This window comes from Pseudophryne corroboree, chromosome 5 (genome assembly GCF_028390025.1).
Source record: "Pseudophryne corroboree isolate aPseCor3 chromosome 5, aPseCor3.hap2, whole genome shotgun sequence".
In the NCBI taxonomy this organism is placed as follows: Eukaryota; Metazoa; Chordata; class Amphibia; order Anura; family Myobatrachidae; genus Pseudophryne; species Pseudophryne corroboree.
In genome coordinates this window covers 559122476-559144363 of record NC_086448.1, presented here as the reverse complement: position 1 = coordinate 559144363, position 21888 = coordinate 559122476, and positions in this window count along the sequence as shown.

The window sequence follows — 21888 nt, the reverse complement described above, 5'->3', positions numbered from 1 at the left end:
AATTACAAATGTTAACCCGTGCAAGTCGCACCCCATGTCAAACTTCCCTCAGGAATACAAACAAGAAAGTGAGCCCAACACGATGTCGGCACCTCTTCCAGCAGCCATCACACAAGACATCCAGGTGGACGCGACCAAATCGGTAAAGGAATAATCAAACCCCCTAACGGAGGGTCAGGTGAGGTCGTGTCCACAGGTACGTACAATGTTTTATATCACGCACAAACAAATGTACCCCATATTGTAAGACCAAAACAAGGTGATGTAATTGAGTTTAGTCCTGTCAGGGTGATCACAGTCCCCAATGGGAAGACTGACGATCAGGGAACCATTCCCGTCCAGGACAGTGCAATGCGCTGTCCCTGGTCCCGGACCGAATTGAGATCAATTATGTCTGAATTTCCTGATCCTAGGAAAAATCTAGTCGCATGTCAAAGGTTCATTAAAGAACTAGGAAACTCAACAGAACCCACCAACAAAGAGTGGCGGACAGTGCTGAGGGCATGTTTGCCCTCCGGTGTTGACTCTGCGAAATCTATTACTGATTGTCAATTAGACACAGAAGTACCTCAAATGGAGGAACACAATCAGGAATGTACAGTATTAAGCAGATAAACCGACAGTTGGAAGTATATTTCCCTGCCGTTGTCAAGTGGAATGAAATCTTCTCCATAAGACAAAACGAAAGGGAAAGTATTTCCAATTATTTCAATCGAGCACTGCAAGTAATGGCTAGGAACACTGGGATCACAGACATCAAAACATGCGCACAGCATAGAGAAATAGCGGTTAAGGTATTAATGAATGGTTTAAAGGAGGTATTGAGAACAAGGGTACAGACCACCAACCCAAACTGGAGAAATATCTCAGTGGCCGCATTAAGAGAGGCCGCTATTGATCATGATCGAAATATCACCAGACACAGGGAGTCACAAAGTGACAAGTTAATGGCCGCAAGTATACAGGCCCTAACCACAAGACCACCCCAGCATAAGCCCCAAACCCCTGCGAGAAATTCAAATGTGGAAATCTGTTACAATTGTCAGAAGGAAGGTCATTTTGCAAGAGATTGTAGATCAGGAAGTAGACAAAAGTCATATCACCCCCCTAGACAACAAAACCATGATATCCCAGGAAGCAGGGAAGTACAGGGAAAGCGGTTGATGGTGATGATCATCCGAGCATTTGAGGAGGCATCAAATCAACCAAGACCTCAGTTCATTGACACTTGGAGGAAACCCAGGGTTTGTTATCTTTGTAAAAGAGAAGGGCATTATGCCAGCAACTGCAACAGCCCACATAAAGTCAGACCCCCTAGACAAGGAAATGAGCAAAATTATAACACACCAAATTATAATCAGGGATCATATAGGAAGAATTTTGGGCCACACCCATAATATATAGTCAGGAAAGGTGATCATTAGGATTGATGGTAAGCCTGAGGTTATGGTTAACAAATTGGGAGGTCATTCCCTGAAGACACAGGAATGACCGGGTGAAACGTTGTAAATGTATCTGTGAAATGTTTCTTTTTCTCTCCCCATCTCTGACGATTATTTGTAGGACTCAAACATTGCATGTCTGCTTGGTCTTTGCAGAAGTCTACCAAACCCCAGCATGACCTACCCACATCAATGTATCCTGGCCAGATACAGAGGGTGGAGTATGGAGGTGCTGGTGGGAGGGACTGCGCAAGGAAACCATTGGACATGTAGATATGACAGCCTGATGATCTGACAATGTTTTAAAATGTTTGAAAAATGTTTTTCCCTGTTGTTGTTTATTGTTGATTTATGTGATATATACATATATGAACGGTTCTCTCTCTCTTGTTGTTTTTTTTTCCCTCTCCCTCTTCTCACTCATGTTTTTATGTTTTAAAGATGGTATGTCACACATCAGTTAGACAAATGGTAATGCAAGATTTTTGCTCCTTACAGAAAGATCGCTGGTTTGGAAGGAATATTGCATCACCGGAATGTTCGTTTGGAAGACTGAGAGACAGCACCTTTGAGATGACAGCAGAACGAGAAGAACACCAAGACTAGAGAACTAATTATCGTAACAAGTTTCTCTCCCCCTCAAACTGTTTTTCTGTACCCCCATTACAAATTTCTTCTTTTCTCCTCCTGTAAGATGGACTTGCCCAAAGAGACTGTGATATGGATTTTCCTGTTGACCATGATGTTGACCAGAGCAGTCTGTTCCGGCGAGAGAACCAGGGAGGTCGAGAAAGTATCTAGAAAGGTTCCGATGACTGAGACGGAGGTGTAAATTTCCAATAGCAACACAACCACCAAGCAAAGGCGAGTACCGGAAACGATCTAGCAGCCATGTTATTTGTAAACATTGTTAGCTGAAAAGAGAACTGTATCTGTAGACTCTGTGACAATGTAGTTGAGGATGGGTGCATTAAGAAATGCCAATCCAGTTTTAATATCCACATGGACCGGCATCCATTGAGTGACTATCACTCCTTAGTGGGTAGTGTGTTAAATCAAACAGATTGTTGGGTATGCTCTCAAGTACCTCAAGGTCACAGCAAATCAGGGCTAGTACCATTTCCTTTAACGGTAGGGGAGGTACTTGAGCTAAAGGGTGGGAGACCGGTGGACAGGAGGTTTAATATCTCCAGTCCTCCTAGTTTGAAGCGCCACCAATATCATGTGGATAGATCCCTAGAATGTTTTAACATTACCAATCCCCGAAAGCCGGGAAATTGGGAAGTGTCATGGAGTAACCAAACCATGACCTTTTCATATAGAGCAGATAGAATGCCTACAGATACAGAGCTTATACGCCACATAGCTGGTAGTGGAAAATATTTCCGATATAGGTATACCCTAGGAAGTAGGATTATGAGAGTTGGAGAGGTATCACCAGGATACTGTGCACATATCATACAAGCTGATACGTGTACTAGACAGATGGGAGAATTAGGGTTAGGAGATTTCACATGGAAAATGTGTAATATGGTTATGTCCTACTCCGTCCCATATGTTCTCCCCGATGATGCATATTTCATATGCGGGAGGAAGGCGTATAAGTGGCTTGCCCCAAACTCTGAGGGATTGTGTTATATTGGAAAAGTACTGCCTGAAGTAATGACTGTATCACATGACAAAATGAAAGACATACACCGTGGTGCCCAAGCTCCTTATACTCACACCCATTACGAGCACGTAGTTAAACGGCACCTGATAGAAAGAACAGAGCATCCGGCCTCTGACATGATCCATGAATCCACCGGGTTTCAGTTTCTGCTTGCGTTAGATTTCACTCGCACCGCTAGAGGAGTGTTGAACTATAAATACATATCTGCGCTCGAAAATTTGTTAGACAATATCACAGAAATGTATGATGACACGTTTAGGTATACTGGAAGAGAACTTCAAGCTTATAAAACAGAACTGGTCCAGCATAGAATGGTTCTCAATTACCTCACAGCAGTGACAGGCGGATATTGTGTCACACTGGCAATGCAGTACGGCGTGAAATGTTGCACATATATTACGAATAGCACCGAGGACCCGGTCGAGGTCATAGACCAAAAGATGGACGATATTCTCCAACTGAAGTGGGAATTTCGCAGGAGACACAATCTCACTCTTGCTGCTGTAGGTAATGAGCTGACTGGTTGGGTGTCATGGTTGAACCCGCGAAATTGGTTCTCTGGTTTAGGAGAATGGGCTCAAGGAGTCATAATGGATGTTGGGAAGTTTCTCCTATGTATCTTAGGTGTTGTCATAACGATTGGCTTGATATTTAGATGCGGTCAGGCTTTAATGAAGTGCAAACGTAGTACCAGAGTAATGAGTCTAAGGAGTGAGGAAATTATAATTCCAATGGATTTGATTTATGACCCAACGGTAGAAACAATGATGTGATGAAAAAGCGATTATACGGTCCGTTTCTTTCACCTGTTTTTCCGTTTTCTCCAAGGTAAAAAGACCCACTTGGATGAGGAATTTGATGATCCTGTATACAGACAACTGATGGATTAAAGAAGAAGTTTTGACAACCTTATACACAGATATTTGATGAACTTTGCCATAGACCCCCAGTTTCCCTAGAAATTTTAAATTTACGCTAGCCCAACACTTTTGTAAGTCTATGGACATTGTCAAAGCTTTTGCTCGCACCTTTTGGGCAAAAGCACAAAGAAGACTGCATTCAACAGACACCGAACAAGACTTCAACCGACAAATGTTCATTTACCTGACATAGAATACCACTGCATTTACCATAAGTGTTCTTTATCTTCATCTCTACAACCTTCAGGTAATGACACACATAGTCGATAGGGAATACAGGCACAGATATCAGCAATCACATATTCTCCCATTCATGTATCATCAACTAAAATGTGCTCCCCCATTTTGTTGCAACCAAAATCCGAAAAGAGCTCGGTAAAGTTTGACAGCCCATCCACAGACCCGTACCGCGGGATAAGAAGGAATTCAAATGTATACTTCGCAATACCTCGAAGCTTGATTTACAACACGTATGGCACGATGATACATGACCCCCCAAACATGGATTCATACACACATGCTTCTACTATCTCACTAGGTCATACCCTCTTCACACCTTCTCCTCTCTCCCCCCTTACCCAACCATGGAAATGTATTAACCCCTGACATATATTTTTCTCGTTTTGAAATGTTTTAGAAGGTGGCAGTTATTGTTGACTGCCAAAGGGTGGACTGTCAAAGTCAGAAAAATATCACTATGCACACTGCCATATTTGCACCTCATACAGGTCCGCGCTGCGCATGCGTGCGCTCTCCCATGCGTGCGCATACTCGCTGTTGCGGGCACCCGCAGGCGCACGGTATGTGCATTTACGGTAGAGTTTATGTGTTCGTAGCGTGCGACTCAATCGTTACATATTTTAACCATATAATGTATTTTGTAGATCATGGTCCCTTTGATAGATTCTGAAAGTTTAGTTAATATAGCATGTTCATGGACAGAGAGATCCCTCTTTGTTTGATACGAAGGGTCAGACATGGGTCATACAGTGGTGTTTAGTATCCATCGGAAGAGTATTTAATTAGCAATATTCCGGTGTTGGTTTGAAGCGAATTAATCGCTCGTGCGAATAGTTATGGACATAAGAAGTTTATGTCCATTTACTATTATTTGCACTTACTTATCCATGCGGCGGGAAACCTAGTTTCCCACCCACCTGAGCAGTTGGAAATGGTCTCAGCCCACCTGTATGAATCAACCTATGACCTTTTGTTATAGTGCGAAGACGAATTCCTGTGTCCAATGAACAATGAGATTGTAGGGACCATTGAATTGTATTGTGTGTGGGGCATAAATAGACAAGCCGATCACATCCAGCTCACTCTTCAACGGTTCTCATTGCTGATAATCGGGAGCTGGATGTCCAGAGGCGCATGCGATCGTTCCCCTTTGTGCGTAAGTTTTCTCCGCAATCATATTGTTTTTCTTGTTATTGTGAGCCATATCTCTCTCTCTCTCTCTCCTCCTCTTTCTCTTTTATTTTCCCTTAAAACGTACTTGTATTGTATTGTATTTCCTGTGTAGTTATCTGGTTAGTTAGTCTATGTTATATTGTAGTGTATGACTTGTACTGTATTATTCTTTTTGCAAGTATAACATTCATATAAGGCGTTAGACCCTAAGCACGGTATTTGTGTATTTCTTATAGTGTTAAGTATTCTCAGAGCGTCGGTGACGCTCGAACAGCTTTTAAGTTAATAAGGTTACACTGTGTTGCATCTACATTCTATCACTACACAAAGGTTTTCCTGTATGATACATTGTTTATGGTTTAAATATAAAGGTTTAACATTGTGAGCGTCTGCGCCGCTCGTGATCTCCTCGTGGTCTCGAGCGTCCGCTACGCTGATAGCGTAGCATTACGGTAGTCGCTCACCTATAGTGTGCCCGATACCAACAGCATATTCTCGCGAACGTTTGTGTCGCTCGAGCGGCTCGCTCCCGATACAGCGTCCGCTACGCTAAGAGCGTACCCTTACGGTACCTCGTGCGCCAGTTGCGTACAGTGTTTCTTAACCTCTTTATAGTGTGTTATATAGGATACATATTTGGCTTTATCTAGTCGGCAGCCTATAGCGTGCCTGCCTGTGATCTCTTGGCCGTGAGCGAACGTAACGCTTGAGCGTCTCGACTACGGCTAAGCGATTGTTATGCAATGTGCGTACCCTTACGGTACTCCAAACGTAAATAGCGTACAGTGTTCTTAGACCTCTTAAAGGGTTTTAAATAAGATAAATATTTAGCTTTATCACTAATCAATATGATATAGAACTACCGTTCCATTAAAGCATGGCACCGCTCCAGAAAAAAGGTAATCACTGGTTGTATAACCTGTAGGTAAACCTCAAAAGGCTCTCTCCACGTAGCGGGTGTTAGACCTCACGGTGGGGCCAGTAGCATTCACCCAGTGAGGGCAGATGGAGTCCTGGATATTAGCAGTGCAACTGCAAAAACCCGTGAGCGGTGGTGACAATGGGTAAACGCCGGCTGGAGCGCCCGGCGTGTAGCGTGCAGTAGTGTGTTGAGGCTGTGGGGAGCCGTAAGCAGGCTCAATTAGCGGGTTGAAACCAAACAGATAACTGAACGTGAAAGGTGGGCGTCAACACGTTTCGTCTCCTAGCAACCGGAGACTTCCTCAAGACGAATGCCTCCCCTCTCTCCAATCCCGAATTTATACTTTTTCTAATGACTTCACTCGCAACAGCTGTATCCATTTAATAGATACTACTATTCAAGTTGTATATATATATAAATAATAAAAAGGTTCTATATATAAACAAAGCTATTATAAAAACAGTTTTCATTCATTAAGCACTTACTGAGTCAATCCACCAGGGTTGTTCCACACTAAAGATATTACTTAATTAGACTTAATTAGGCCTATTCTATCACATAATCAGGCATAATGCTTAAATCTACACTCCTGAATTGTGTAATTACTTTATTGCTAAACGTGTACTACTTCATTAAAGGTACAGACCTTTAAATACTATGTTATTTCATATATAGCACCAATTAATAATACAATAATAATCATTTCATTCTAATCCTTTCTATTTGTTTATAGCAGATTTCTTTCTTCATAGATTATAAAGCTACCAGCTGTAATAACTTTCATAGATAGATAAATTAATATAAATAAAAAATAGAAATAAACAAAAGAAAAAATAAAATGTGTAAATATAGAAAAAAAGGTTATAAACCTTAAACCTATTATAACTGTCTATTCACATAGCACAGATATTACAGCCACAAGAGAGATCTGTATATATGAGCAAAAAAATATAATAATATAATAAAATAAATGTGAATATAAAACTTAATATACATAAATAACATAAATAATCTCTAAATTTATGAATTTTAATGCATTGTTTATGTATTACTTTATTCCTATAATGCTTACAGCCAGCTTTTACTAGATAAGAAGTAATTAATGAAATATGACATTTAACTAATCTAAGATTATGTCTCAAATATTGTGATAGACCATCTGTTGTTAATCTATGGTCTAATCAACTACTAATAAATCCACTATCTTATATGAATGTCCATTGTAAAGACATATTTTTATAAAAATATAAAACTATAACTAAAGCTAAAAAAGCCAAACGAAGCATACTTGATATGCAAACAAAGGGGGATTCAGATAGACAAAATTAACTGTTTTATTCAATCTAAACATGAATAGTCCAAGGCTTCATTGAGGCCATTAGGGTATAAGGTATCTAACTTAAAAATCCATGAGGATTCCCCTATACATAATTTCCGGAACCTATCTCCTCCTCTTTTTGTGCAGGAAAATTGCTCCAGTCCCACAATACTGAGAGAAGATGGGTCACCATTGTGTGCTTTACAGAAATGACGGGATACGCTATGAGTTTGAAGTTTCTTAATGATATTTAATCTATGTTCCATAAATCTAGATTTTATCGATCTTGTAGTTCTCCCTACATATTGAAGGGAACAAGGGCACTGTAACAGATAGACACAGTATTCTGAATCACAATTAATAAATTGTTTGATCGGAAAAGTGTTACCATTGGTTTTAGACGTAACACATGAAGTTTTATTCATCATAAATTTGCATGCCAAACAGACTTGTTTGTTACATCTAAAACTACCAGATGGTCTCTTTGGTAACCACAAAGAATTTACATCTATATCTACTGGTTTTAAATAGCTAGGAGCCAGCATCTCTTTAAGATTAGTATTTCTTTTGAAAATAATCATTGGTTTCTCTGCTAAACACTTATTCAGGATAGAATCTTGTTTAATTATTTCATAATTCGCTAAGATGATCTTTTTTATATCGTTTGATTTGTTATTAAATTTGGAAATCAATTTCATGGAATCTACTGTAGGTGTAATTCTTGTCTTAGTTTGAAGTTTTTGTATTACAAGGGGGAGGTCTTTGTTGTTATCCGATATATCTAAATTATTTCTCATAAGTGAGTTTGCGAACCATTTGGAGTCCTCTAGTATATGTGGAGGATATTCCCTCTCACAAAACTGTTGTAAGAGGATCTCAACTTGTAGCTGGAATGCTGAATCTTCCAAGCAATTTCGTCTAACTCTAGTAATTTGATTCTTTGGAATGTTTTTTTATCCATGGTTTATAATGACCACTTGAATAATGAAGATAATTCCCAGCCCCTACCGGTTTAATATAATTAGTTGATATAATCTTATCCTTACAGATTGAGAACATGATATCTAGAAAGTGAGTGGTTTGTAAATCAAAATTGTGAGTGAACTTCAAATTATAAGTGTTATCATTTAAAAAATTAACAAAATCTAGTGCTAATTGAGCACCCCCATTCCAAATAATAAATAAATCGTCTTTATAATCTATGAAGAAAGAAATCCGCTATAAACAAATAGAAAGGATTAGAATGAAATTATTATTGTATTATTAATTGGTGCTATATATGAAATAACATAGTACATGTTTAGCAATAAAGTAATTACACAATTCAGGAGTGTAGATTTAAGCATTATGCCTGACTATGTGATAGAATAGGTCTAATTAAGTCTAATTAAGTAATATCTTTAGTGTGGAATAACCCTGGTGGATTGACTCAGTAAGTGCTTAATGAATGAAAACTCTGTTTTTATAATAGGTTTGTTTATATATAGAACCTTTTTATTATTTATATATATATATATATATATATATATATATACAAACAAAGAACCCAGCACTCACCAAAGTAAACTTACAACTTGAATAGTAGTATCTATTAAATGGATACAGCTGTTGCGAGTGAAGTCATTAGAAAAAGTATAAATTCGGGATTGGAGAGAGGGGAGGCATTCGTCTTGAGGAAGTCTACGGTTGCTAGGAGACGAAACGCATTGACGCCCACCTTTCACGTTCAGTTATCTGTTTGGTTTCAACCCGCTAATTGAGCCTGCTTACAGCTCCCCACAGCCTCAACATACTACTGCACGCTACACACCGGGCGCTCCAGCCGGCGTTTACCCGTTGTCACCACCGCTCACGGGTTTTTGCAGTTGCACTGCTAATATCCAGGACTCCATCTGCCCTCACTGGGTGAATGCTACTGGCCCCGCCGTGAGGTCTAACACCCGCTACGTGGAGAGAGCCTTTTGAGGTTTACCTACAGGTTATACAACCAGTGATTACCTTTTTTCTGGAGCGGTGCCATGCTTTAATGGAACGGTAGTTCTATATCATATTGATTAGCTATACAAGCAAGCTTCACCTGCATATGTGCATTATTCTATAAAATGGACCATGTCTACAATTTGTTTCAGAAACCAGCACATGGGTAATTATACATTGCAATCTTCGTAAGCTATTTATTATGAGACTGTGATAATCTATTGCGGGACTTTTCATTCAATTAGACACTGGGACGCCAGTGTTTCCCAATTTAATTTCTACCAAACAGAACTAACGAATTAGTTTTAAATACATTGTCTGCTATATCAACAGCTGTTTTTAATACAGATTAGATAATTGTTGCAAACTATATGTTACTTGTTTGTCATAATTTACTTTTAAAAGAAATATAAAAGAAAAATTGAATATAAAGTGGTTATATATATTTGGAGTCTTACTGAGTCAATTACTTTACATGACAGACTGCACACTTTAGTCTGATACAGTGTCATTTAGCGCAGAGTAATCTTTTCTTTTCTGATGTTTATTAACCCAGAGATAATTTAGTCTGATACAGTGTCATTTAGCGCTGAGTAATCTTTTCTTTTCTTTTTTTAACAGTCCGTAATTGCTGGCAACCTAGCAAGTTGCCTTTACTCAGCTGCTATACATCACTAGTCTAATTGAGGTATATTCATTATCAGCGCCGTGTAAGAACTAGTCTGTGACATCTGTCTAGATTTGTTCTTTTATTATCTGTTAATAAACATCAGGCCTCATTTCTTATAAAAAAAAATAAGATTTTAAACCTACCGGTAAGTCTTTTTCTCATAGTCCGTAGAGGATGCTGGGGACTCCGTAAGGACCATGGGGATAGACGGGCTCCGCAGGAGACATGGGCACTTTAAGAAAGAACTTTAGGTATGGGTGTGCACTGGCTCCTCCCTCTATGCCCCTCCTCCAGACCTCAGTTAGAGAAACTGTGCCTAGAGGAGACGGACAGTACGAGGAAAGGATTTTTGTTAATCCAAGGCCAAGATTCATACCAGCCCACACCATTCACACCGTATAACTTGTGATATACTAACCAGTTAACAGTATGAAAACAACACAGCATCAGTCTGATACCGATGAAAACTATAACATAACCCTTATGTAAGCAAAACTATATACAAGTCTTGCAGAAGTAGTCCGCACTTGGGACGGGCGCCCAGCATCCTCTACAGACTAGGAGAAAAAGATTTACCGGTAGGTTTAAAATCTTATTTTCTCTTACGTCCTAGAGGATGCTGGGGACTCCGTAAGGACCATGGGGATTATACCAAAGCTCCCAAACGGGCGGGAGAGTGCGGATGACTCTGCAGCACCAATTGAGCAAACAGGAGGTACTCCTCAGCCCGGGTATCAAACTTATAGAACTTTGCAAAGGTGTTTGACCCCGACCAAGCAGCAGCTCGACACAGTTGTAATGCCGAGACACCTCGGGCAGCCGCCCAAGAAGAGCCCACCTTCCTAGTGGAATGGGCCTTAACCGATTTTGGTAACGGCAATCCAGCCGTAGAATAAGCCTTCTGAATCGTGTTACAGATCCAGCGAGCAATAGTCTGTTTTGAAGCAGGAGCACCAACCTTGTTGGCTGCATACAGGACAAACAGTGCTTCTGTTTTTCTGACCCTAGCCGTTCTGGCCACGTAAATTTTCAAAGCCCTGACCACATCAAGGGACTCTGAATCCTCCAAGTCTTGCGTAGCCACAGGCACCACAATAGGTTGGTTCATATGAAAAGATGACACCACCTTAGGCAAAAATTGAGGACGGGTCCGTAATTCCGCTCTTTCCATATGGAAAACTAGATAGGGGCTTTTATGAGACAAAGCCGCCAATTCCGACACTTGCCTAGCCGAAGCCAAGGCTAACAACATGACCACCTTCCAAGTGAGATATTTTAACTCCACTGTTTTAAGTGGTTCAAACCAGTGCGACTTAAGGAAACTCAACACCACGTTAAGGTCCCAAGGAGCCACCGGAGGTACAAAAGGAGGCTGAATATGCAGCACTCCCTTCACAAAAGTCTGTACTTCTGGGAGAGAAGCTAATTCCTTCTGAAAGAAAATGGATAAGGCCAAAATCTGAACCTTAATGGAGCCTAATTTTAGGCCCAAATTCACTTCAGTTTGTAGGAAGTGAAGAAAACGGCCCAGATGGAATTCTTCCGTAGGAGCATTCCTGGCCTCACACCAAGAAACATACTTTCGCCATATACGGTGATAATGTTTTGCTGTCACGTCCTTCATAGCCTTTATCAGAGTAGGAATGACCTCATCTGGAATGCCCTTTTCCGCTAGAATCCGGCGTTCAACCGCCATGCCGTCAAACGCAGCCATGGTAAGTCTTGGAACAGACAGGGTCCCTGTTGCAAAAGGTCCTGTCTTAGAGGAAGAGGCCACGGATCTTCTGTGAGCATCTCCTGCAGATCCGGATACCAGGCCCTTCGCGGCCAATCCGGAACAATGTGAATTGTCTGCACTCCTCTTTTTCTTATTATTCTCAACACCTTTGGGATGAGAGGAAGAGGAGGAAACACATAGACCGACTGGAAAACCCACGGTGTCACTAGGGCATCCACAGCCACTGCCTGAGGGTCTCTTGACCTGGCGCAATACCTCTGTAGCTTTTTGTTGAGGCGGGGCGCCATCATGTCTATCTGTGGCAGTCCCCACTGACTTGCAATCTGTGCGAAGACTTCCTGATTAAGTCCCCACTCTCCTGGATGCAGGTCGTGTCTGCTGAGGAAGTCTGCTTCCCAGTTGTCCACTCCTGGAATGAACACTGCTGACAGTGCGCTTAAATGATTTTCCACCCAGCGAAGAATCCTGGTGGCTTCCGCCATTGCCACTCTGCTCCTTGTGCCGCCTTGGCGGTTTACATGAGCCACTGCGGTGATGTTGTCTGACTGGATCAGAACCGGTAGGTCGCGAAGCAAGGTCTCCGCTTGATGAAGGGCGTTGTATATGGCCCTCAGCTCCAGGACATTGATGTGAAGACAAGTCTCTTGACTTGACCAAAGACCTTGGAAATTTCTTCCCTGTGTGACTGCTCCCCAACCTCGGAGGCTCGCGTCCGTGGTTACCAGAATCCAGTCCTAATTCCGAACCTGCGACCCTCTAGAAGGTGAGCACTCTGTAGCCACCACAGGAGAGATACCCTGGCCCTGGGGGACAGGGTGATCAACTGATATATCTGTAGATGTGACCCGGACCACTTGTCCAGTATGTCCCATTGGAAAGTCCTCGCATGGAACCTGCCGAAGGAAATGGCCTCGTAAGATGCCACCATCTTCCCCAGGACCCGAGTGCAGTGATGGACTGACACTTGTTTTGGCTTCAATAGTTTCATGACCAGAGTCATGAGTTCCTGAGCCTTTTCTATCGGGAGATAAACCCTTTTCTGGTCCGTATCCAGAATCATGCCTAAGAAGGTCAGACGAGTCGTAGGAACCAACTGCGACTTTCTGGATATTGAGAATCCAGCCGTGTTGCTGTAACACCTTCAGTGAAAGTGACATGCTGTTCAGCAACTGCTCTCGTGATCTCGCTTTTATGAGGAGATCGTCCAAGTACGGGATAATTGTGACACCCTGCTTACGCAGGAGCACCATCATTTCCGCCATTACCTTGGTGAAAATCCTCAGGGCCGTGGAAAGCCCAAATGGCAACATCTGAAATTGATATTGACAATCCTGTACCGCAAATCTCAGGTACGCCTGATGAGGTGGATATATGGGAACATGAAGGTATGCATCCTTTATGTCCAGGGATACCATAAAATCCCCCCCTTCCAGGATGGCGATGACCGCTCTGAGTGATTCCATCTTGAACTTGAACCTTTTCAAGTATAGGTTCAGGGATTTTAAATTTTAAATGGGTCTGACCGAACCGTCCGGTTTCGGGACTACAAACAGGGTTGAGTAATATCCCCTCCCTTGTTGAAGTAGGGGAACTTTTACCACCACCTGTTGAAGATACAATTTGTGAATTGCATTTAACACTATCTCCCTTTCTGGGGGAGAAGCCGGTAAGGCCGATTTGAAAAACCGGCGAGGAGTCACCTCTTCGAATTCCAGCTTGTAACCATGAGAAACAATTTCTATTGCCCAGGGATCCACCTGTGAGTGAACCCAGATGTGGCTGAAAAGTCGAAGATGTGCCCCCACTGGGGCGGACTCCCTTAGCGGAGCCCCAGCGTCATGCGGTGGATTTAGTAGAGGCCGGGGAGGACTTCTGTTCCTGGGAACTAGCTGTATTTTGCAGCTTTTTTCCTCTGCCCTTACCTCTGGCAAGAAAGGACGCACCTCGTACTCTCTTGTTTCTCTGTGACCGAAAGGACTGCATTTGATAATGTGGCGCTTTCTTCGGCTGTGAGGGAATATAAGGCAAAAAATTTGATTTACCTGTCGTAGCTGTGGAGACCAGGTCCGAGAGACCGTCCCCAAACAGTTCCTCACGCCTGTAAGGTAAAACCTCCATATGCCTTTTTGAGTCGGCATCACCTGTCCATTGCCGGGTCCATAGGACTCGTTTAGCAGAAATCGACATAGCGTTGACTCTAGAACCCAGTAGACCAATGTCTCTTTGAGCATCTCTCATGTATAAGACAGCATCTTTAATATGTCCTAGGGTCAATAAAATGGTATCCTTATCCAGGGTATCAATTTCCGTCGATAAGGTATCTGTCCACGCTGCTACAGTGCTACAAACCCAAGCTGACGCTATTGCCGGTCTGAGTAAGGTACCAGAATGTGTGTAAAAGGACTTTAAGGTACCCTCCTGCTTGCGATCAGCAGGAACCCTAAGGGTAGCCGTATCTTGGGATGGCAGCGCTACCTTTTTGGATAAGCGTGTCAACGCTTTGTCCACCCTAGGGGAAGATTCCCACCTGTCCTTTGCCGGGAAAGGATACGCCATAAGAATCCTTTTGGGAATCTGCAGTTTCTTGTCTGGAGATTCCCACGCTTTTTCACACAACTCGTTCAGCTCATGAGAGGGGGGAAATGTTACCTCAGCTTTCTTTCCCTTAAACATGTGTACCCTTGTGTCAGGGACAGAGGGGTCATCAGTGATATGCAGTACATCCTTTATTGCAATAATCATATATCGAATACTTTTAGCCAATTTTGGCTGTAATTTTGCATTATCGTAGTCGACACGAGTCAGAATCTGTGTCGGTATCTGTGTCTACTATTTGGGATAGTGGGCGCTTTTGAGACCCCGAAGGTCCCTGCGACATAGGGACAGGCAGGGGTTGACCACCTTCCTGTTCCCTAGCTTCAGCTTTGTCCAATCTTTTGTGCAATAAATTCACATTAGCACTTAAGACATTCCACATATCCATCCAGTCAGGTGTCGGCGTTGTCGACGGAGACACCACTCTCATTTTCTCCACCTCCTCCCTAGGAGAGCCTTCTTCCTCAGACATGCCGACACACGCGTACCGCCACACACCACACACACAGGGAATCCTCTTATCTGAAGACAGTTCCCCCACAAGGCCCTTTGGAGAGACAGAGAGAGAGTATGCCAGCACACACCCAGCGCCAATGACCCAGGAAAAAACACACAATATGTTTACCCAGAAAGCGCTGTAATCTGTATTTTGCGCCAAATTATGTGCCCCCCCGTCTTTAAAACCCTCTTTCACCGTGGATAATCAGGGGAGAGTCCGGGGAGCTTCCTCTCAGCGCTGTGCTGTGGAGAAAATGGCGCTGGTGAGTGCTGAGGAACAAGCTCCGCCCCCTCAGCGGCGGGCTTCGGTCCCGCTCAAATATTGAAAATACTGGCGGGGGCTCTTTTATATACAGTGCCTAGCTGTATATATGTACTTTTGCCAGAAAATGAGGTTTATATTGCTGCCCAGGGCGCCCCCCCTGCGCCCTGCACCCTTACAGTGACTGCCGTGTGTGAGCTGTGTGCAAGCAATGGTGCACAGCATTACCGCTGTGCGTTACCTCTATGAAGATCTGAAGTCTTCTGCCGCCTCTGAAGTCTTCTTTCTTCTCATACTCACCCGGCTTCTATCTTCCGGCTCTGCGAGGAGGACGGCGGCGCGGCTCTGGGATGGACAGCGAGGGTGAGACCTGCGTACCGATCCCTCTGGAGCTAATGGTGTCCAGTAGCCTAAGAAACAGAGCCTAACATTAAAGTTGGTCTGTTTCTCTCTCCTCAGTCCCTCGATGCAGGGAGTCTGTTGCCAGCAGGCTCCCTGAAAATAAAAAACCTAACAAATATACTTTCTTTTCAGGAAACTCAGGAGAGCTCCCTGTAATGCACCCAGTCCCCTCTGGGCACAGTAATAAACTGAGGTCTGGAGGAGGGGCATAGAGGGAGGAGCCAGTGCACACCCATACCTAAAGTTCTTTCTTAAAGTGCCCATGTCTCCTGCGGAGCCCGTCAATCCCCATGGTCCTTACGGAGTCCCCAGCATCCTCTAGGACGTAAGAGAAATAGGAATGTTATGTTAGTTATGTGCCAGTGCTCTAGACTTGCCCCCTAGACTAAAAGTTACCAGCCAGAACCTGCTCATGATATTAGCAGACCACAGTCAGTCTGCATAAGCTACAGCTTACTCAGACCACCATAGGATCTGGACAGCTGGGTCTTGGAAGTCTGCATCTGATGAGGCAGACTTTGAGCCCAGCGCCCCTACAAAATGGGGACATCACACATCAATTATGAATGGTGCCTGTTGCTGCCCCCACTCTGCCCTGCAAAATGCCATAGCATGTTAATCATGCTGCATCTAAGTGGGGGCTGTGAGCAACCAACAAAAATTAAGCCTATAGGATGGTAATTAGGGTGGCCAATCCCTGCCCATTTCTTCAATCCCGGGTATCGGGATTGAAAAATGGTAAATCCCGGGAATCCAAGGATATCTGGGACTGTTTTGTTTCCAGTGTCCCCCCCCCCCGCCCTGCCCCCATAATTTACCACCATGGTTCCTGGGAGGACAGTGGCCAACTTCCTCCAGTGTGAGTCCGTGCTGTGGGCAGCTGGATGCACAGCCTGGCCTCTTACTTCACGTCACGCTGCAGACTGGGAGCCAGGAGGAGGGAGCCGGTGAGGTCTGTGCGGTGGGTGGCTGCATGCGCAATGTGACCTCTGACTTCAGGTCATGATGCACAGGGGGAGCCAGGAGGAGGGAGCCGGGTAGCATCTGAGCCTCCTGAGGACCCTCATTGCTGCCCGACATTAAAAAAACAAAGGGCCGTCTGTTCCCGAAATCCCTGGGATTGGAGCTTCCAATCCCGGGATTGAATCCCGGATGATTTTTGGCCGAAATCCCGGGATCCCTCTGATCCCGATTCCTAGGATTGGCCACCCTAATGGTAATCAAACTTTAGAGAAACTTTACGGTTATGCAGCATGGCAATCGGAAGTAAGATGTTAGAGCTATTTTAACTGCAGACTGGAATGCAGCTGCAAGCTGTGATACACACACAAACACTCCTGTGGGGATGACTAATTTTTCAAGAGGATTTGACCATCTATTGATGAGCAGATTCCATTCACTAAGGGGCATATTTATCACAATCCACATATCAGAAGTGGATGGGATGTGATAAATTTGTCCAAATTCACAATGTAATATTTGAATATATTGCAAGAATGTATCAACTTTCACATACAGAGATAGAGGTCTAAAAATTTAATGTTTTTGGAGCTTGTTGAATTTTGGTCCCCCATACAATAATATGGGGACATTGGGCCAGAGTGGAACTGAAAAGTTAGCAGGAACTAACCATTGCATAATTTCTACAAAAGTAGGTGGAAAAGTTAATTTTCACCTACTTTGTAGAAATGAATGGATAATGAATAGACCCCTATGCTTCATAAAAGTGTAGCATATTGTCCAAAATAGCAGAAATATTATTACTTTCAATTAGTTATCATTCTTATCACCACCATACAAAATGAAAACAGGATTTTGTCTTTCATACATCAACAATAAAACAATGTAGAATATTTGGTAAATCAATTTGGCTAATGTTATGAGCGATTGTCTGTTACAGTATTTAGCTTTATTTAAAATAGTCATTATTAAGGCAAATGTAGTGTTCAAATTCTCTATGTAATGATTAACTATAATTGACAATTCTGAATTTCTTCAGTAAAATAAATTCATTCTATAATGGCAACCTTAAGGATTACTAGTATTTAGTCATTTTGCCCCCTTAGCTGAAAACATTAAACTCATGATAGTTATATATCTAATTAGCAAGACCTGATAAACAACTGCCATGGTGTGCAGATACTGTAGTAAATAAGCAGATTGTCAGTGCTTTAAGAGTTAATGGAGCTACATCTATTTCAACATAGCACAAATTTAATATACTCTACAGGTTGGTCAGTAATAATGGAGAGATAGCCAGACATTGAGGGATGTTTGTGTCATTTCAAGGAGTATGCTTCCAGCATTAACATGTACAACCTTTAAAAAGAAAATGACTGATAATTGTTTACAATGTGGACCCTTCAACAGCACTACTCTGAATGTTGAGCATTGTCTATTGATAGTATAAAGTACAGATGGATTCAGTATGATATCCTGGCTGATGGTATGCCGGCTGTCAGGATCCCGCCAGCCAGAATACCGGCAGTGAGCGCAGTGAGTCCCCTCGCACACCAAGCCTCAATATGCCAGGTGGCGTGAGACATTACCCCGCACAACTGTAGTGTAGTGCAGTGGCTTTTCCTTTAAATTTGCATTTTATTCACACCACAGATGCAGCAAAGCGCTACTCAATCTATACCAGAGACGTCAGACTGCGACTTTCACAGCACAGATACAATATTGCAGATTTAGCACAACTGAAGTTAGCATGAATGAAAGCCATGGCCACTGCATCGTAGCTCTTCATATACAGATTCAGACACTCATTCGCACACAGATTAATAAGTGTTGCATATCAAATTAATCAGTGCAGTTCTTGTTAAATAGTTTTGTTGAATATTATTGATTTATTTGTGTGAATAAGATGCTCGGTGCAAGTCAAGTAACACAGGACCTGGCGCACTGCGAAGGGCTGTTTGTCTTATTAAAGTTATTCAGTGCAGAAAATCAAGAAGTGTGAGCAAAGGTCTAATTCTTATTTTATTAAAGAATACTAAAAAAAGGTCCCTGTCAATTCTGGCAAGAGAAGTAATTGGGATGATGGGTGCTGTAACCTAGGCCACTGCTACGGACCTGAATAGCATGCAAGTCCTCTTTGTGGATGAATCTTGTGAAGTTTAGCAAATACAGATACTTATGCAGATTTGAGCAACTATGGTGTTGTAAAGGTTTATGCATCTCAGCTGCAACTACACTCTCAGCTCATACTTGCCTACCTGATCCTCTCCACGAGGGAGAAAATGCTCTGTTCCTGGACTTTCCTGGTAATGTATGATTGCCATCACCTGTGGTGAAACACCTTTCTTATCAATTAACTAGCTAACCACAGGTGATAACAGTCATACATTACCAGGAAAGTCCAGGAACAGAGCATTTTCTCGCTCATGGAGAGGGTCAGGTAGGCAAGTATGTCTCAGCTTAGTGGGTGTAACGTGGCAGGCAACTTTGCATTTTCATTTGCATATAGGATAAGTATGCCATGGAAATGTAGACAAAATTCTGTGCTATTCAAAGATGAGCATATAAAGAAATCATCTGTATTGATACCTTAAGGCAGGCATTCCCATCCACGGTCCTCAAGGCACACTAACAGTGCAGGTTTTAGTGATATCCAGGCTTCAGCACAGGTGACTTAATTAGTAGCTCAGTTATTTTGATTTAACCATCTGTGTTGCAGCCTGGATATCACTAAAACCTGCACTGTTGGTGTGCCTTGAGGACCGTGGTTGGGAATGCCTGCCTTAAGGTATACTGTATAAGAGAAAAACTAAAAATTAAAGAACATTTTTGTCTTTAATATAAAGCTAGTTCATAGCTTGCTGCAATTTTTTATATTTTAAAGACATATACTTATGTTCACTTAAAAAAAACAAAAAAACCATCATTACAGTCAGTATGTATGTTCTTTGAGCATCACTGCATTCTCCCAGAGGACACATTATGATATATGAATAAGATACAATTACATGTAGCATGGAATTAACAGCGGGCGAAAGCTAGTTCTGGTTCATTACAACCTAATACATTGTGAAAATGTTGGTGTATTCAACCTATAAGTTGCATTACATTGGTTGATTATTTCTTCATGCACATAAGGGAATAACATATCAAGGTAGACAGTTACATTTGACAATGAGTTACTCATGCCAGACATATTTTCACTCTTCACACTGTAGTTCTGCTACAAATTAGACCCTGTAAAGTTGGGTCTTGAGAAACATTATTTTAATGTATTCCTAGACATTATGGCAAATCCATGTTGCACTGCAGGTAGTGCAAAATAAAAATGAGTGGAATAAGTTAGGAAGGGACCAAGGGACTCAAGTCTAAGGGGTCTGTTCAACCACTTGCCTGGCCTGGTCTCATCAGACGCGACCACACCCGGCTGTGCTTTCCCTGACATGGTCTCATTTGATGTGACCTGTCAGTGGGGCTGGCTTAGCAGGGGGGCAGGGTGCCATCTGCCCCCCGGACCAGTGCAATTTAAGTGTTCCAGGGCCACCTGACTGCAGAATCCCTGTGAAAAGCTGGGCCTCTTGTTTGAGTCTGCCCCCTAGGCTCAAAGTTGCCAGCCAGCCCCTGCCTGTCAGAAAGCTCACTGTGCAGCTGCAGGAAGAGAAGCTTCCTGCAGTTACCGCTCTCAGAGGGACCTCCCATCTCTCTGATTCCTCATTCCCCCCCTTCAGCCCAAGTGCCTACCATGCTGCCGATCACTGCTGATCAGTCAGCCTGGCAGCACTACTTACTCAGTAGCTGCAGACATTAGCATGGTCTGCTGGGCAGAGGAGGATGAACCACAGAGTGAAAATGGCCGATTTTTAAATAAAAAAATTCTATAGATGGGAGTGACTAATGTGCTTGGATCTCGGAGAATGATGGAAAGTTGGGATCAGTGGCACACATCTACTAAGTTTCAAAATTACAAAATTGTAATACTGCTGTACATATACCATGTCCCTGATAAAAATTATGATTACAAAAAAAGAAAATTCCCCTCTTTCCGCAAACGAAAGGATAACCTGTACATATCAGGAGGGAAAGCAGGGTTATGAAATAGTGGAACAAGAGGGGATGGGCTAGGGGCTAGCTGGAACTTCCAGTTGGTATAGTCCCAGTCAAATAACGAATGGGACACAATCAGATGGAATGCAATGATCCGAGGATGAGAAGTCCTCGGCAACCAGAGTTGGGAGGAAACTATGGATACGCCCAGTTCAACAGACTCTATAGCAACCCAGACCTTCCTTGCCCCGGGACTGCACCATTGTACACAGGAAGCAAGTTGAGCTGCATATTAATAACTCTTGATGTTAGGGATGGCTAGGCCTCTGCACTGAGAGGGTCAGTGTAATAGAGTCAATTTGACCCTGGGGTGCTCATTAGCTCAAATAAATCATGAGGTTTGGAATCTTAAAAATGTGAAGACATAAGGGGCAATAAATACCTGGAGAGTTTGGAAAAGATATTAAATCTGTTGGAGTATTATTATCTTTACAGAGTTTATTCAGTCTATCCAGGAGATAAAGTGCTTGGACCACATTTGAAGATCAGCATTGATTTGGTCTAGAATACGGGGAAGTTAGCTTGGAAAAGCTGGTGAAGGCGGTGAGTAAGAAAGATGCCAAAGTAATACTTTTTTTGTCTATGCCATGTAAATGGAAATGAGGTTTCCAGCAATAGCTTGGAAGAAGTTACATAAAAATCCAGCACCTCCGCTTTACTGGGATTGATCTAATATCCTGAAAGTTGCAAATAATGGTCAATCTCAAAAAGGAGAGTCTGTAGTGCATGCTCTGGGTTGGTAAAAGAGATGATAATTTCATCAGAGTGCTATTTTGTGTTCAGGGGGTCCTACCTTCACCCCAAGGGTACCTGCATTACCACGTATTCTAGACTAGGGACTCCATAACCAAGGCAAATATCTGGGGCGAGAGCGTGCAACCTTGCATAGTGCTGTTGGCGATTCTGAAACTAGAAGAGCTGCCATTATTGACAGAGACCCTCGCTGTTGGGGGGCTGATACATTGGCGAAATACCGTCAAAGAGTGTACCAGAAA